At 43.3% G+C, this 18,230-nt stretch overlaps 1 pseudogene; it reads left to right on the top strand.

Annotated features, from left to right (window-relative positions):
* Positions 1 to 1,605: 1,605 nt before the first annotated feature.
* LOC121492511 lies at positions 1,606 to 13,918 on the top strand (annotated as a pseudogene).
* The last annotated feature ends 4,312 nt before the right edge of the window (positions 13,919 to 18,230 follow it).

Genomic DNA, 18,230 nt, shown 5'->3' with positions numbered 1-18,230 from the left:
ATGTTCTCCCTGCAAATTACAATTCAAGAAAACATCTCCGTCCAACCCCAGGCCAAGCGTAGAGGTACAAGAATCTTTGAAAGCCTGAGTCAATGGTTCCTAGATGTTAGCACCATCTGGACAAGTTGTTTAATTCCTATTCTTTGACTCTAGGCTTAGGGACTCAGTATTAATAGGTCTGGTGGAGTCAGGGAATCTTCATTTTAATAAGCACACCAGGTGTTTATGACATGGATGATTCCTGAATCCATTTCTTTGAGAAATTCCACCCTAAGCTTTCAAAAACCGCTGGCCAGCTCTTCTGACCCAGGGAGCAGCAAGTCCCAACAAGTGTTATAGGTGAATATATAGGTTATACCTGGACACTTGGCTGGTTCTCGGGAGAATGGCTAGCTCGGCCCAGCTGGGCGGGCAAGATTCTCTATGAGAGGAAGGTAGAGTGACCCTTTGAAGAGCCATTTACTCAGTGGCTAAAATTTTCAGCTTTACCCCACTGTATACCCAGGCTTTTTTTTTTTTTTTTTTTTTTAACCAAGAGGCATTTGCTTAGTGGGAGTCAATGAAAGTCTTCTTTTAAGATTTTATCTATTCATTCATGAGAGACACAGAAAGAGAGGCAGAGACACAGGTAGGGGGAGGAGAAGCAAGCTCCACGCAGGGAGCCCGACACGGGACTTGATCCCCAGACCCCAGGATCACGCCCTGAGCTGAAGGCAGACACTCAACCGCTGGAGCCACCAGGGTTCCTGAAAATCTTTGTTTTAAAACCAACTTCTAAATGCTGTATATAACACTCATCTTTCCTTAGGATAAATTGCAACGATGTTAATCTTACAGTCTGGTCTAATCAGATCTCATCACTGATGTTCCTGTAATATCCTGCTACCAGTTCTGTATCCTTCTCAGTGAGCAGATCGGGGTCATAGATTTCAAAGTTGCTCCCAGATTTCAGCAATCAAATAAAAAAAGAAGAGACTTTATGCCTCTAAGCACATCTCTTAGAAAACCACCCAAGGTCCTCCGAGTCTGCTTGCTAAAGCAACAGAGGGACAGAACAAGCCTAGGTTCCCACTGTCAATCCTGGCAAAAGCCCAAACTCTGCCCAACTGCCAGCCGACCTGCACCTAGGGGGCAATGTTCCTGGTCAGGATCTCTTCCTTTAGTCGGTGTTCTGGTTATCAATGGCCATCGAAGTACTTCATACTTAGTGACTTAAAACAACTACCACTTTATTAGGTAGCCATACCTCCTTTTATTGTGTTTCACCTAATTGCACTTTGCAGACATTGCATTTATTACAAATTGAAGGTTTGTGGCAACTGTGCCCTGAGCGAGTCTATTGGTGCCATTGTTTCAACAGCAGTTGCTCACTTGAGCACTCAACTCTGTCACATTTTGGTAATTATCACAATATTTCAAACTATTATTATACTTGCTATGCTGATCTGTGATCAGGGATCATAGATGTCACTATTGTTTTGTGGTGCCGGGAACCATGCCATCACCTTAATAAACCACCATTCCTCCATCTCTCTCCCTCTCCTCAGGCCTCCCCATTCCCTGAGACACAACAATATTGAACTTAGGCCAATTAATAACCCTACAATGGCCTCTCAGTGTTCAAGTGAAAGGAAGAGTGGCGTGTCTCTCATTCTAAATCCAAAGCTAGAAATGATTAAGTTTAGTGAGGAAGGCATGTGGAAAGCCAAGACAGGCCAAAAGCTAGGCCTCCTGCATCAAACAGTGAGCCAAGCTGTGAACTCAAAGAAAACGTTCTTGAAGGAAATGAAAAGTGCGATTCCAGTGAATGCATGAATGGTGAGAAAGGACAACAGGCTTGCTGATATGGAGAGTTTTAGTGGTCTGGAGAGAAGATCAAACCAGCCAAAGCCTAATCCACAGCAAGGCCCTAACCCTTTTCAATTCTGGGAAAGTAGAGACAGGTGAGGAAGCTGCAGAAGAAAAGTCTGAAAACTAACAGAGGATAGGTCATGAGGTTTAAGGAAAGGAGCCATCTCCATTACATCAAAGTACAAGATGAATCCCCAAGTGCTGATGAAGAAGCTGCAGCGAGTTATCCCAAAGATCCAGCTAAGACCAGTAATGAAGGTGGCTACAGATTTTCAGTGTAGACTAAACAACTTTTTATTGAAAGATGCCATCTGGGACTCTCATAGCTAGAGAGGGAAGTCAATGCCGGGCTTCCAAGCTTCAAAGGCCAGGCTGACTGTCTTGTTAGGGGCAACACAACTGGTGACTTTCAGTGGAATCCAGGGTTCGTGGACCATTCCAAAAATCCTCCGGCCCTTCAGAATCATGCTAATCTACTTTGCTTGTGGCACTATAAATGAAAAAACAAAGTCTGGATGATAGCACATCTATTTATGACATAGTTTACTGAATATTTTAAGCCCACAGGTGAGACTACTGCTCAAAAAAGAATTATTTCAAAATATTGCTGCTTTTTCATTAACAACTCACCTGACCACCCAAGAGCTCTGATGGTGATGTACAATGAGATTACTGTTTTCAGGTCTGCTAAGACAACATCTATTCTGTAGCCCATGGGTCAAGGAATAATTTGGGCTTTCAAGCTTTATTATTAAAAAAATACATTTCATTAGGCTATAGCCACCACAGATAGTAATTCCTCTGATGGATCTGGGCAAAGCATCTTGAAAAACTTCTGGCAAGGATTCACCATTCTAGATGGCATTAAGAACATTCATGATCCCTGTGGAAAACAGGATGGAGGTTCTCCAAAAAATTAAAAATAGCATTACCATATGATCCAGTAATTCCACAACTGGTTATTTACCCAAAGAAAACAAAAACATTAATTCAAAAAGATATATGCGCTCCTGTTTATTGCAGCATTATTTACAATTGCCAAGGTACTCAAGCAACCCAGGTGTTCATTCATAGATGAATGAATAAAGAAGATGTGGTATGTATCTATAATGGAACATTACTCAGCCATCCAAAAGAATGAAATCTTGACATTTGCAACATGGGTGGATGTAGAGGGTATAATACTAAGTGAATTAAGTCAGTCAGAGGAAGACAAATACCATATGATTTTACTCATGTGTGGAATTTAAGAAACAGAGAGAAAAAGAGTCCAAAAAAACCCAGACTTTTAAACATAGAGAAGTTACCAGAGGGGTGGGGAGTGGGAGAATGGTTGAACTAAGTGAAGGGGATTAAAGAGTACAATAATCATGATTAGCACAGAGTAATGCATAGAATTGTTGAATCACTATATTGGATACCTGAAACTAAGATAACACTGTTCACTGTACTGGAATTATATAAAACAAACAAACAAACAAACAAACAAACAAACAAAACAACTCGTGATTCATAGGAAGAGGTCAAGATGTCAAGAATAACAGTTTGGAAGACATTGATTCCAGCCCTCTTGGATGACATCAAGGGGAGTGGAGTCTTCAGTGGAGAACATAACTGCAGGTATGGTGGAAATAGCAAGAGAACTGGAATTAGAATTAGATTCTGAAGATGGAACTAAATTGCTGCAATTTCTTGATAAAACTTTAATAGATGAGGAGTTGCTTCTTATGGTTGAGCAAAGAAAGTGGCTTCGTGAGATGGGATCCTCTTCTAGCATGAAGGATGTTGAAAGGACAACAAACGTTTTAGAATATTACAAAAACTTAGCTAATAAAGCAGCGGGAGGGTCTGAGGATGACTTCAATTATATTTTATTTTATTTTATTTTATTTTTTAAAGATTATTTTTTAAAATATTTTATTTATTTATTCATAGAGACACACAGAGAGAGAGGCAGAGATACAAGCAGAGGGAGAAGCCGGCTCCATGCAGGGAGCCTGACGTGGGACTCGATCCCAGGTCCCGGGGATCACACCCTGGACGGAAGGCGGCGCCAAGCCGCTGAGCCACCCAGGCTGCGCAGATTATTTATTTATTTATTTATTTATTTATTTATTTATTTATTTAAGAGATAGAGGGAGAGAGAGAGAGAGAGAGAAACAGGCAGAAGGAGAAGCAGGCTCCATGCAGGGAGCCTGACGTGGGACTCGATCCCAGGTCTCCAGGATCATGCCCTGGGTGGAAGGCGGTGCTAAACCACTAAGCAACCGGGGCTGCCCTGACTTCAATTTTAAAGAAGTTCTGTGGGTAAAATGCTATCAAATAGCATCACGTGCTACAGAGACTGTGTTCATGAAAGGAAGAGTCAACTAATGCAGCAAACTTTTTTGTTGTCTTAAGAAATTTCCAAGCCACCTCACCAAGCAGCTACCACCACGATCAGTCAGCAGCCATTGACATGGAAACAAAACCTTCCACCAGCAAAAAGATTAGAACTCACTGAAAGCTCAGATGATGATTAGCATTTTTCAGTAATAAAGTATTTTTAAATTAAAATCTATACATTATTTTTAGACAATGCTATTGCACACTTAATAGACTACAGTATGGTGTAAACATACTTTTTTTTTTTTTTTTTTTTTTGTAAACCTAACTTTTACATGCACTGGGAAACCAAAAAATTCATGTGATTTGCTTTATTGTAGTGGTCTGGACCCAAACTTGCAATCTCACAGGGTAAGCCTATATACAATTCCAGAGGTCAGGACCTTGGGCAGGGCTCAGTTGGGTGATTCTTCCACTCCCTGTGCTATTAACTTGAGTGACTTAGTGCTGTTCAGCTGGGATGGTTTAGAGAGTCCAAGATGGCCTCACTCATATTTTTATCCTCTCAGCAGGGCCCTTTCTTCTCTCTAGATAGTCTCAGAGCCTTTCTATGTGCTCTTTTTTGTTGTTGTTGCTCATGAGAGACAGAGAGAGAAAGAGAGAGAGAGAGGCAGAGACACAGGCAGAGGGAGAAGCAGGCTCCATGCAGGGAGCCTGATGTGGGACTCGATCCTGGGACTCCAGGATCATGCTCTAGGCTGAAGGCAGGCACTAAATCGCTGAGCCACCAGGGATCCCCATCTATGTGCTCCAACTAACAGTGTAGTTGGGCTTCTCACATGGTGTTCAAAGCTCCAAGAGACCAAGGTGGAATCTGCCAATCTTCTTAAAAGCTAGGTCCAGAAATGACATGGTGTCACTTTCCCAAGTTCTTTTAAGTCTAGTAGAAACAGACTCCACATCTCCAGGAGAGGCTTGTCAAAGAATATGTACCATCTTTAATCTCCCTTAGTTGGCCTCTTCTTTGGTTCTGATGTGATCAGAGTCATTCTCTCTCAGACTCCTAAATCCTTCACAAAAACTAGAATATGAGGTTCTAGCTCAAGATGGCAATGTAGGAGGATCCTGAATTCACCTCCTCCCACAAACTCTGAATCTACTGTTATATATGGAACAATTTCCTCTGAAAAAAGAGCTTAAAACTAGCTGAGTGACTCTTACATATTAGGCAAATGAGGAAGAAACCCACATCAAAGTGGGAAGAAGAGGCTGAGATACAATCCCATCCCTGGTGTGTGGTCCACGATGGGGAGAGAACATACAAACCAGAGTTTGCTGAGGAGCAAAGGATTTGAATCCCACATGTAGCACCTGAACTTTTAAGACCTGCACCTGAGAGATAAGCTCCAAAAACATCTAACTTTGAAACCAATGAGCTTGCATCCATGAGACCCACAAGGCTATAACATAGAGAAATAGTCCCTAAAAGGTTCACAGAAGCAGGCTCTCCACCCCAGGACCCAGAGTAGAGGCAGAGGCTTATTTGTTTATTTTAAAGTATCAGCCTGAGGAGCAGGCATCTAATTTAACATACATCTATCTAAAGGGCTACTCAAAAAAACACTCTTCTAAGGCTGGGGCCAATGGGCACTATCTTCATCTTCTCCTTCTATTTCTTCCAGTTCACCAGTATCTCCCAGAAAGGAGCTTTACTTTCATCTGGCACCTGGTTTTTGTGGCTGCCACCAGAGGGACACAAATTGCTTGGCTCTGCTAGCCAAGAGGGCTTATGCTCATCATGGGCTTCACAGAACTATAATATATGGAGAAAGAGTACTTAACTGGCTATCATCTCTAGAGCACAGCAGTTAGGAGAGAGACTCCCAGTCTCTCTATGAAACAGGCCTATTAGTCTATCTTCATAGCTCTGCTCTAAGGGCCAGGCTTCTAATTAAATACACATCTAAAAGCCAACTGTAATCATCTCTGGGAATATCCTCCCACTCTCCCTCTGCAGTGCTCCAGAGCACAGGTACTCTAGAGGGGAGCCTGTACACATGTCTGGTGCCCTAGTTTTTAGTCTAGTGCCCTGGTTTTTGTGGTTGTCATCCAGGAGACATCCCTTGATCACCTGAGTCTTGTGGCCAGTAGGACTTGTGTTCATTTCAATGTGATGGTAGCCAAGAAAGAAACAGTTCTTTACTGGCTATCATCCCAGGGCTCAGGACAGAGGGAGCAGAGAGAACTACCAACTCCCAATGTTACCCTCCAAAATATATTTGCATATTTTAAAACCTGCAGCTTAAGGGGGTGGCTTGCAATTAGCCTGAATTTAGATGCTGACTTAGACCCCTCCCCCCCTCTTTGGGATACTGACAAGTGTTAGCACACTGTCAACTACTAGGAGCCACTAAAAATAAAGTTGGCTGCTTGGACAATCACAAAGGTTTGGGAGACAAGAGCTAAAGCAGGGTTGAACAATAAGCTTCATCACCTATACCAGATCATTCCTTCAAGATTGGGAGAGGTGGCTGTTTTATCTAATACATAAAAACCAACACACACACACAACCTACCTACAAATAGAGTCAAGAAGAATAAAGACATAGATGAATACATTTGAAACAAAAGAGCAAAATGAAACCTCAAAAAAAGGCCTTAATGAAATGAAGATAATTAATTTACCTGATAAAGAGTTCAAAATATCAATCATAAAGATGCTCACTGAGCTTGGGAGAAGAATGAGTTAAAGTGAAAATTTCAACAAAGAGAAAAATATTAAAAGTACCAAGTAGAAGTCACAGAGCTGAGGAATACAATAACTGAATTAAAAAAATACACTAGAGGGGTTCAACGGAAAAAGTAAAGACAAGGCAATGGAACTCACCCAGTCAGAGCAGCAAAATGAAAAAAAAAATAATGAAAAAGAGCAAAGGTAGTTTAAGGGACCTATAGACAATATCAAATGGACCAAAATTTGTATTTTAGGAGTCCCAGTTGGAAAACAGAAAGAGGTAGAAAATTTTGAAGAAATAATGGCTAAAAACTTCTCTAACTTGAGGAAGGAAACATACATCCAGATCCAGGAAGACCAGAGTGTTCCAAATAAGATTAACTCAAAGAGACTCACACTAACACACATTATAAAAGTTAAAGACAAGGAGAGATCCTCAAAAGCAGCAAAGGATCAAACAACTTGTTATATATACAAGTGAACCTTCATAAGACTTCAGCAGATTTTTCAACAGAAACTTTATAGGCCAGAGAGAGTGCATGATATATTCAAAGTGCTGAAACTAAAAAAGCTTCCAACCAAGAATACTCTACCCCAAAAAAGTTGTCTTTAACAATTGAAAGAGGGATAAATAGTTTTCCAGACAAGCAAAAGCTCAAGAAGTTCATCACCTTCAGACTGGCCTTAAAATTATTTTCAAAGCGACTTTAAACTGAGACAAAAGGGTACTAATTAGAAACAGGAAAAATATATGAAATATATATCTCTCTGGTAAAAGTAAATATATAGTATAGTTCATAATAATCTAATGTTGTAAAGATGGTAGATTCATCACTTATAAAGCTAGTGTGAAGATTAAAAAACGAAAGTAGTAAAAACAACTATAACTACAATAATACATTAAGAGACACACAAGATAAAAAGATGTATATTTTGGCATCAAAAACAAAAATGTTGGAGGTGGAAATAAAAAGGTAGAGTTTTAGAATGTTTTCAAACTTAAATTTTATCAACTAGAAATATACTATTATAAATATACATTCTTTTATGTAAGTCTCATGGTAACCCTGAAGCAACAAATCCATAGTAGACACACAAAAGACAAAGAGAAAAGACTCTAAGCACAACACTAAAGTAAAGCAGTTAATAAAGGAAGAGAGCAAGAGAAGAAGAAAGGAACAAAGAAACTACAAAATAGCCAGAAGACAATTAACAAGATGCCAATAAGGGCATACCTATTATACATCACTGTAAATGTAAATGTACATTTTCCAATCCAAATACATAGTGGCTGAATGGATATTAAAAAGAAACATAACCCACCTATATATTATATGCTGCCTACAATTTGCTTTAGATATAAGGACACATGAAGACTGAAAGTGAAGGGATGGGAAAAGTCGTTCCCTGCAAATGGAAACCAAAAGAATGTCAGAGTAGCCATACTTACGTCAGAGAAAATAGACTTTAAGACAAAGACTACAATAAGAGACAAGGCCATTACATCATGATAAAGGAGTCAATCCAGTAAGAGGATATAACATGTGTAAATATTTATGCATCTAGCATAGGAGCACATAAATATATAAACCAAATATAAACAGACCTAAAGGGGAAAAGAGACAGCAATATAATAATAGCAGGGGACTTTAATATCCTACTTGCATCAACGGATAGATAATCCAGACGGAAAATCCATTAGGAAACATCACTCTTAAACAACATGTTAGATCAGATGGACTTAACAAATGGATGAAATAAATGGAACATTCCATCCAAAAACATAATATGTATGCTTCTCAAGTGTACATGGAACATTCTCCAGGATAAATCATATAGTAGGCCATGAAACACATCTTAATAAATTTAGGAGGATTGAAATCATATTAAGTATCTTTTATGACCACAATGGTAAGAACTAGAAATCAGTTACAACAAGAAAACTAGAAAAACACAAATACATGGATATTAAACAACAACCAATGAACAATCAACGCATCACAGAAGAAATAAAAAGATACTTTAGACAAACAAAAATGGAAATGTATCAAAATTTATTTGGTGCAGCTAAGGTAGTTCTAGGAGGGGAAGTTTATAGTTATAAAAGTCTACACATCAAGTAACAGATATCAAATAAACAGCTTAAGTTTACACCAGATGAAACTGGGAAAAGAAACAAAGCCCAAAGCTAGTAGAAGAAAGGAAATAAAGATCAGAGCAGAAATAAAATAAAGACCAAAAAAGGCAACAGAAAATATCAACGAAATCAAGAGATAGTTCTTTGTAAAGATAAACAAAACTGACAAAACCATTAGCTCAATTAACTAAGAAAGAGAGAGGAGGCTAAAATAAAATCAGAAATGAAGGAGAAGATTTTACAACTGATACCACAGAAATGCAGAGGATCATAAGAGACTACTATGAACAATTATATGCCAACCAGTGGAACAATCTAGAAGAAATGGAAAATTCCTAATCATAGAACCTACCAAGACTGAATCATGAAGAAATAGAAAATTCAAGGACCAGCAGATTATACTGGGAAATTCCACCAAATGTTCAAAGAATAATTAATACCAATCCTAAGACCTATGATCAAGTAGAATTTATTTCAAGGATGTGAGGATGGTTCAACATCCAAAAATCAATCAACATCAGACACCAGATTAACAAATGAAAGATAAAAAATATATATCATCACAACTGATACAGAGAATAGTATTTAACAATATTTGACATCAATTTATGATAAAAACTCTCTCAATAGAGTGGATATAAAAGGAACATATCTCAACATAATAAGGGCTTTATAAGACAATCCCACAGCTAACATCATACTCAATGGTGAAAACCTGAAAGCTTTTTTTCCAAGATCAGGAACAAAATGAGGGTGACTACTCTTGCCACTTGTATTCAACGAAGTATTAGAAGGCCTAGCTAGAGCAATTAGGCAAGAAAAAGACAAATAAGGCATCCAAATAGGAAAGGAAAAAGTAAAACTGTAATTTTGCAAATGGCCTGATACTATATATAGAAAACTCTAAAGATTATACCAAAAAAATGTTAAAACTAATAAATGAATTCAGTAAAGTTGCAGAATACAAAATCAATATACATAAATCTGTTGCATTTCTTTACACTAACAATGATCTATCAGGGAAATTAAGAAAACAATTCCACTCACAATTGTATCAAAAGAAATAAAATTCCTAGGAATAAATTAACTAAGGAGGTGAAAAACTTGTACACTGAACACTGTAAGATATTAATGAAAGAAATTTAAGACACAAATAAGTGGAAAAATATACCATTCTCAAGGAATGGAAGACTACTGTTAAAATGATAATTATTGATAACATTTTATCAAATTTGGGTGTTGAATATTGTTAAAATATCCATGCCACCTAAAGCAATCTACAGATTCAAACAATCTCTATCAAAATTCCAATGTGGGATTTTTTAGAGAAATAGAACAATCCTAACATTTGTATGGAACCACAAAAAATTTAATAGCCAAAGCAATCTTGAGAAAGAACAAGGCAGGAGGCATTAATGATATCTTTTCCAAACTATGTTACAAAGCTATAGTAACCAAAACACTATAGTATTGGCATAAAACAGACACGTAAAGAAATGGAACAGAATAGAAAGCCCAGAAATAAACACATACATATGTGGTCAATTAACTTATGATAAAGGAGCCAAGAATATATAATGAGAAAGGGTCAGTGTCTTCAATAAATGATGCTGGGAAAACTTGAAAGCCACATACAAAAAGATGAAATTGGACCACTATCTTATACCATACACAGACATTAACTCAAAATGGATTAAAGACCTAGTTGTAAAACCTGGAATCACAAACTCTAGAAGGAAACAGGCAGTAAACCCCTTCACATTGGTTGTGGCAGTGATTTTTTTATATATAACCCCAAAAGCAACAAGAGCAAAAATAAACAAGCGGGACTACATCAAACTGAAAAGCTTCTGGATAGCTAAACAACCATCAACAAGATGAAAAGGCAACTTACTAAATTGGAGAAAATATTTGGAAATCATATCTAATAAAGGGCTAATATCCAAAAAACATATAGAACTTTCATAACTCAAGAGCAAAAAATCCAATCTGATTAAAATATGGGCAGAGGACCTGAATAGACATTTTCCAAAGACAGCATATTGATGGCCAACAGATACATGAAAAGATGCTCAGCATTACTAATCATCAGGGAAGTGCAAATCAAACCCACAGTGAGATACCACCTTGCACCTGTTTGAATGACTATTATCAAAAATGCAAGAAGTAACAATATTGGCAAGGATATAAAGAAAAGGGAACCTTTTCTAGTAGGAACATAAATTGGTGCCACCACATGGAAAATAGTATGGAGGTCCTCAAAAAGTAAAACTAGAACTAACATATGATCCAGAAATTCTACATCTGGGTTTTTATCAGAGGGAAATGAAAACACTAACTCAAAAAGGTAACTGTACCCTCACGTGCATTGCAGCATGATTTTCTTTTTTTTTTTTTAATTTTTTTTAAATTTTTATTTATTTATGATAGTCACACACAGAGAGAGAGAGAGGCAGAGACACAGGCAGAGGGAGAAGCAGGCTCCATGCACCGGGAGCCCGACGTGGGATTCGATCCCGGGTCTCCAAGATCGCGCCCTGGGCCAAAGGCAGGCACCAAACCGCTGCACCACCCAGGGATCCCTGCAGCATGATTTTCAACAGTGAAGAAGTGCCCATCAATAAATGAATGGATAAAGAAAATGTAGTAACACACACACACACACACACACACACACACACACACACACACCGAGGAATATTATACAGCCATAAAAAATAAGGAAATCTTCCCATTTGTGGCAACATGGATGGACCTTGTAGGCAACATGCTGAGTAAAATAAGTTAAAGACAAACACTTTATAATATCCCTTATTTGTGGAATCTAAAAAATGCCAAAACTAACAATCTCCTCTACCAAACTCTGAACTTACAGAGAATGGATTGGTGGTAGCCAGAGGTGGGAGGTGCAGGATGGAGGAGGTGAGGGCAGAGCATCAAAATCTATAAACGTCCACATAGAAGAGGAGTCCTGGGGATGAAATGTACAGCACGCTGACTAAATATTAAAGTACAAAGCTGTTCATCATCAATGCATTTTAAACTTTGCTTCAAGATTACAAATTAAAGTCTAAGGGACTCAAGGAGAAGGCTACTCTCACACATTACAACTCAGGAGTTTTAAGGCTGGGGCTGAGAGTCTACGACGCTGCAGGCCCTTCAGTACTAGAATTTCCACATGTCCATCCCCATGACCTCACAGGATCCGAGTCTACACGTGAGGCCCGCTCAGTTCTCCAGTTTAAGCTGAGACCAGAGAGCTCTTACGACAGAGGACTTTGTCCCTGAAGGTTTAGTTACCAGGATGTGGTCTCATGGCATTTGCCAGCAACACATTTTTTTGTCAAAAACCAATGGTCCTGATCGGAATAAAGTATGGATTTTACTTAGTGATGATGCATTAGCCACGACAAATGTACCATAGACAACGGGTGAGGGGTACGTGGGAACTCTCTATACTGCCTTGTCACTTTTCTGCAAATCAAAAACTATTCTAAAATAAAAACAGTTTTTATTTAAAAAGGCAAACTAAGCAAATGAACAAAACAAAAATCAAAAACCACCCAAATTGTAGTGGTGCTGAGAGAACACACACAGATGAGAGTCAGTCTTGAACCCCCACCTGCAACCTTACCAACAAACCAATTCCAGTTGGCTTGCATATTTATATGCAGATCTAAATATTCTGGGCCATCCCATGAGAACATCTTTATGATAGAGGCAGAGTTTTCTTTAATAGGATCATAAAGGAAAGGACTGAACCCCATTGAAAGTAAGAACTTCTATTCCTCAGAAAACATGGAGAAGAATGTAAACCATGTAAACCAGGTACCCAACAGTGGGCTCCTATCCAGAACAGATTCCTAAAAATCAACAAGGCAGACAACCTAATAGGAAAAATGAGCAAAGATTTGAAAAGGAATTTCCCAAATGAGGAGATCTAAAAGACCAACAAACACTGATATTCAGCACCTTCAGTTTTCAGGAAACTGCACTTTTATCACCAGCTTGGTCTGAGGGCCATGGTCTGGCAGAGGACGAGGCTATCAAGCTTCATCCCAGGCCCTCTTCCCATGAAGACCAAGAATTTGATGCTACAACCCTGGCAATGGTGGACAATCGCTGTAAGTCCCCAACCTGAAGGGCTGAGAAAGAGCAGTCTCTCTAGGCCCTCATCTCATTCCCAAGAAGGTGGGTTTTGCTCTATATTTGGGGGAGCCCTCACAGCCCCCAGAAGAGCACCTGAAGCTCCCAGAAGGACAGGGGAAGTGGGGCAGTGAGAAGGTAGCTGGCAGGAAGTGGTAAGGGAGGCCCCAGCCAGCAGCAGGCCGCGGGTCCACCCTGAGGCCCCGAGGCCGGAGCAGGTGGCCTAAGCTCCAGGAAAATTTCATAGCTGTTCTGGGAGCAGGAATGACAGCACGTCTGTTGCCAGGGAAGGGATGTGCCCAGAATTGCAGTTTGCGGGGCCGTGACACCCTCTGCCTGCTGTCTGGAGGTATGGGCAGCAGCCTGGCTGCCTTGCCTTCTGGGCCTCAAGCCTGGGTGAGCTTAATGGGGGAGATCTGTCAGCTTAATCCCCTAAACATCCTCCTCCTGTGAACCTTGTGCTCGGCTGTGCGTCCTGCCAGCTGGCCCCCATCCTTAACTTGCCAGAGAACTGGTCACAGGCAACAGCAGGCATGGGGATCAAGGAAAGCTCCCAGCTGGGGTGCGAGGAGCATCTCCTGGTACCACCGTGACTCTTTAAGAAAGATGCCACCGGATGAGGAAGGGACATGCCCGTCCCCCTGATGCCTACAGGCCTCTTCACATCACCGCCGTCTCCGCCGGTGTCTGCCTTCACGGCTCTGGGCCCCACTTCACAGCAGTGACGGGAACCACTGCCCCAGGTTAGGGACAGCGTCCCCGTGTTTAGCCAGGGGGGCTTCACGCCTCCCCTTTCCTGGTGGAAGAGGGTCTGCACAGGGTAGTCAGAGAGGAACCAAGCACAGTTCTTCTCTCAAAGGCACGAAGAGCATAATCACTAACTCTCCCTGGAGGTAAAAGGAAATACTTGCCATCAATCTCACTAGGCCAGCACAGCACACAAAACCGTCCCGTCTTCTGCATTATAACCACCCCAGTGTCCAAAAGCTGCCCTCTGTGGAGGAGAAGCCCCGAGTGCTAGAAGCATCTTTTACACTTAAACCAAAAATTGTCTCCCTCTAACTGTTGTGTAATAGTAGCCAGAGGGACACATTATCAAGCACTTACAGGGTTTCTGGCCCTCTGTTAAACTCTTCACGACTGTTGTCCTGTCCTGGGGGTGGTTCTGGGGTGCAACTGAGAAAGCCAAGGCCCAGAGGCCTAGGGAGATCCCTGAGTCACTCAGCTGGGTTTGGACATGGATCTGCGGGATCCCGATGCCTTGGGCCCATGTGCCTCTCAGCCTGCTGGGCCTGGTTCTATCCTCCAAAGCCCCAAAATGTCACCCCTCTTTCCCACCACCGCTCCACATCCCTGTCTTTGCTCCTGGACCAAATGAACATCCTTGGGTCTCTCACACTTGCCAGCTTTGGCCTCAGTCCCCTCCCTATCCTGGGGTCCTGGGGTCCCTTCTAAGGGTGACGAGCAGGAGTGGACACAATCCTCCAGCACTGGGAGCCACCTCTCTGATTCTGGATTCAGTATCCCTCATTATGCAGCCGATGATTCTCACGGGGTGTGTATTTTCCTTGTGTGCCAGGTGCCGAAAAGCAACTCCGACACCTGAGAGTTTTTCATACGTGGCGTTTTAGTTGTTCCTTCTGCCTTCAAAACTTCACATTTATCTCAAACTTCATCTGGTTCAATGTGACTATTTCAGTCTGTTGAATACTTTTAACAAGCAGAATCTGTCATTTAGGACAATGGCCATCCCTCAAGGTGTGTCACGGTAACCGTGATTGACATGCCTCAAGCCGCCATGGCCATCCCTGAGGACCACGCTGAGTGGCTGAGGACGTGGCCTGTGGCCACCACCCTCCAGACCAGGACCCCTCGCTTTTAAACAGGAATCCTCGGGAAGCATTGTTCAGCCAGTTATGAACCCTCGGCTTAATCCAAAGCCATGCCCACCCTTCCAGGCTCCCTCCTGGCCACCACTGCCTTCTCCTGGCCCTTCAGGCTATAGGCTTGTGCGTCTGAGCAGATGCAGGCCGCCTTTGACTCCTGTGGTGAAGAAGCATCGTCGGCGTCTGCCCCGCTGCCAATGTTCTCTGTCGTGCGTCTGGACAAGGTTGATGGTTGGGTGGCTGAGGCCTCCTGATGCGGCCGGGGGATCAGGGCACAAGTGACAGGAGGAGGCCCTTGGGAAACAACCGGGTAACTCAGTGGGGAGGACGAAGAGGCAGGGGAAGGTGCTCTCCTGGAATATGAAGGTCGGAGCGCTTCCGTAAGCAGTCGGTGCTGATGGGCAGGAATCTCCTGCACCTGCCCTGTGGAGCTGTGGAGAGGCCATGGGCGCTTTGGAGAGCTCGAAGCCTTCGCAGAGGGAAAGACAGAAGAAGTCCTGGCCTGGCTGAGCCCACAGGCGTGGGGAGCGGACAGGCGTTGCCTCTGCTCCTTTTTTTTCTTCCCACTTTGCTCAAGAGGGGTTGAATCCCACATTTGCTCTGACTGGGCTCAGCCCCTCTTTGGAAATGATAGCACCACAGCACCAAGTGCAGGCTGCCTCACTTTCGGAATGCCCCTCCCCAAAATCTGGCATCGGAGAGTTGGCTGAGTTGATGACTTCATGGCCAAAAGGTGCTTCTTATGGACGATGCCTTCATTCAGGGCCCTCAGAAGCTGGGAGCTCCTCTAACGCTTTCCCACAGGTCCACAGATGAACCATTCAGAGGGAGCCGGAGGGAGGGGCAAGCATTTCAGATCCAGGAGAGGGGCAGACTGTCTCCTGCAAAGGACTGGGAAACCAGTCCCGTCTGGAAGTCTCTGAGGAAAGCCTGCTGTCACAGGTGAAGGCGGAGTTTCTGCCCGCTTCTCTGAAACAGGGCTGCTGTGGAAGGCCGGGTTGACGGCAGACGGACACCGGCCCTGACTTGGGAGGGGAACCCCAGTGGGCCCTTGGGAGGCATCCACCTAAGTGACTGTTTCCTGTGTGTCCCAGCGCCTCGGGGACAGGACGAGCCACCACGTCCTCCAAGTTACCAGAGTCGCAGCCTGAGCGCGAACGGCAGGCCGCTGGCTCCCTCTGCTGTCTGCTTCTGAGCTTTGCCTTCGAGGGAAGGAGAGCTGCGCCCCGAGAAGTCTGAAGGCCCGAGGACTGGGCTCTCCCAGGCCCCGGGCCGAGCTGGGCCCACAGCCCGTCAGTGTCCGAGCTAACGGCTGGAGTGGCCGCTCTTGGGCCGGTGGGCCCGGCGTCTCTGGGCGGGGTGAAGAGGGAGTCCCCGAAAGCACACGGATCCCCAGAGCGCTGAGCAAATGACAAAGACATGGCCTCAACCCAGGAGGCGTTCAGAGGAGAGCAGGCTGCCCGCCCATGGCTCCGTTTCCCCCTCAGACGACGGCAAATGTCCTGCCCCCGTGACCTCGCTCCTCCAAAACCCGAGCCAGTGTGGCAGGAATTAGGGACGGGCACGGGGATGAGGCGCTTGAGTGCGGGAGGGCTGCCAGGCGCTTGGTTTCTCTGCCCGGGTCCCTTCCACCGTTTCCAGATGCAGAAACAGATCGTTTCCCCTACAGTATGTTCCCGAAGCACCACCGGCTGTCCTGCACGGAAGGCCCCAGTGCCCACTTTTCTCCACACCATGAGCTCCCCCTCACTTCTAGATTGCGGGCCAGAGATTGCGGGGGGAAGAGTGTCAGGATTCACAAAACGTACTTATGTGATACATAATGATTTTGTTGAGCACAATGGTGTGTACGAAATGTCACATTTCTTTTTCCTGCTCCAGATCTGGCTAATGGGGTCTGATCTGGCTATGCTGAAAGGGCATTCTAGTTTGGAAACTACTGAGGCTTTCACCTGCCCTCCAAGTGTCATCTAAATGTCCCGAGGGTCCCAGCAGGGAGGTCTCTGGCCTCCCCATCTGGCCTCCCACATCCCCGTGTGTGTGCTCCTTGTTCTCAGCCGCTGAGCTGCGGCCTGGAGGTCACCGCCCAGCCCGAGGTCCCTGCCTCTCCAGCTGTGTGCAAGCAGATATTCCTCTGAGGTCCCCTCACATCCCTGGGACACTGCGCTCAGAACCCAGGAGCTCCTGTCCCTTTCCCCGGGCTCGGGGGATGCTCTCAAGATGTCATCCTAGACTTCCTGCTTTTCTGTGCCCAGTACAGCCTGAGGCGGGTGGACCCCAAAGAAAACGGTCCCTGGGGCAGCCCAGGTGACTCAGTGGTTTAGTGCTGCCTTCAGCCCAGGGTGTGATCCTGGAGACCTGGGATCGAGTCCCACATCGGGCTCCCTGTGTGGAGCCTGCTTCTCCCTCTGCCTGTGTCTCTGCCTCTCTCTCTGTGTGTCTCATATGAATAAATAAATAAAATCTTAAAAAAAAAACAACAGAAAAAAAGAAAACGGTCCCTCAATTGCAGCAGCACCCTTAAACCTAGGTAACAGGGGGCCACGGTATACAGGGCTCACAAATCATGCACCCACGCAACATACACAATGTGCAAGAGAATGCTTAGGTCACTCAGGTTGTGCCCCCAGTGCTAGTACAGTGTCACTCGCAACCCTAAACCGTCCTCAATAACACTGTCAGGAATCAGAGAAATGCCTGTCTTTGCCTTTTGCTCTCTGGTTTTAAAACAAAAGGTGGCTGAGGTCGACGCCTCCCAGGTTTAAGGGTACCTGATGCTGCTGTGAAACGTGAGAAGGATTTGCACCCCGGCAGTGCTTAGGGTGGAGAAAAGACAAATTAACTTGTCAAATACTTCCTCATAGATGGCATCAAAGGAATAATTTTGTGCACAGTAAAGTGTTGCTCCTGGTGGTGTCAAGTGTCCATTTTCTTGTTTCTCTTTGTGTGCTCATTCAGGATTCCCATTCTATAAGACGACAGGTGCATGTGGTGGTTGAGGAATGTTTTGTAACATGAAATAGTTCAAACGACTCTTAAATGCCTGTTTGTAAAGCTCTAGAGGTAACCGGTTTGAAAGTGTGATACCGATTCATTATTATTTTTACATTTATGGTAATTGACTTTTTTTTGATAAATAGATACAATTCCA

This window comes from Vulpes lagopus, chromosome 6 (genome assembly GCF_018345385.1).
Source record: "Vulpes lagopus strain Blue_001 chromosome 6, ASM1834538v1, whole genome shotgun sequence".
Taxonomy (NCBI): domain Eukaryota; kingdom Metazoa; phylum Chordata; class Mammalia; order Carnivora; family Canidae; genus Vulpes; species Vulpes lagopus.
The sequence above is the reverse complement of the archived record's forward strand: the minus strand, read 5'-3'. Positions and strand labels throughout refer to the sequence as shown.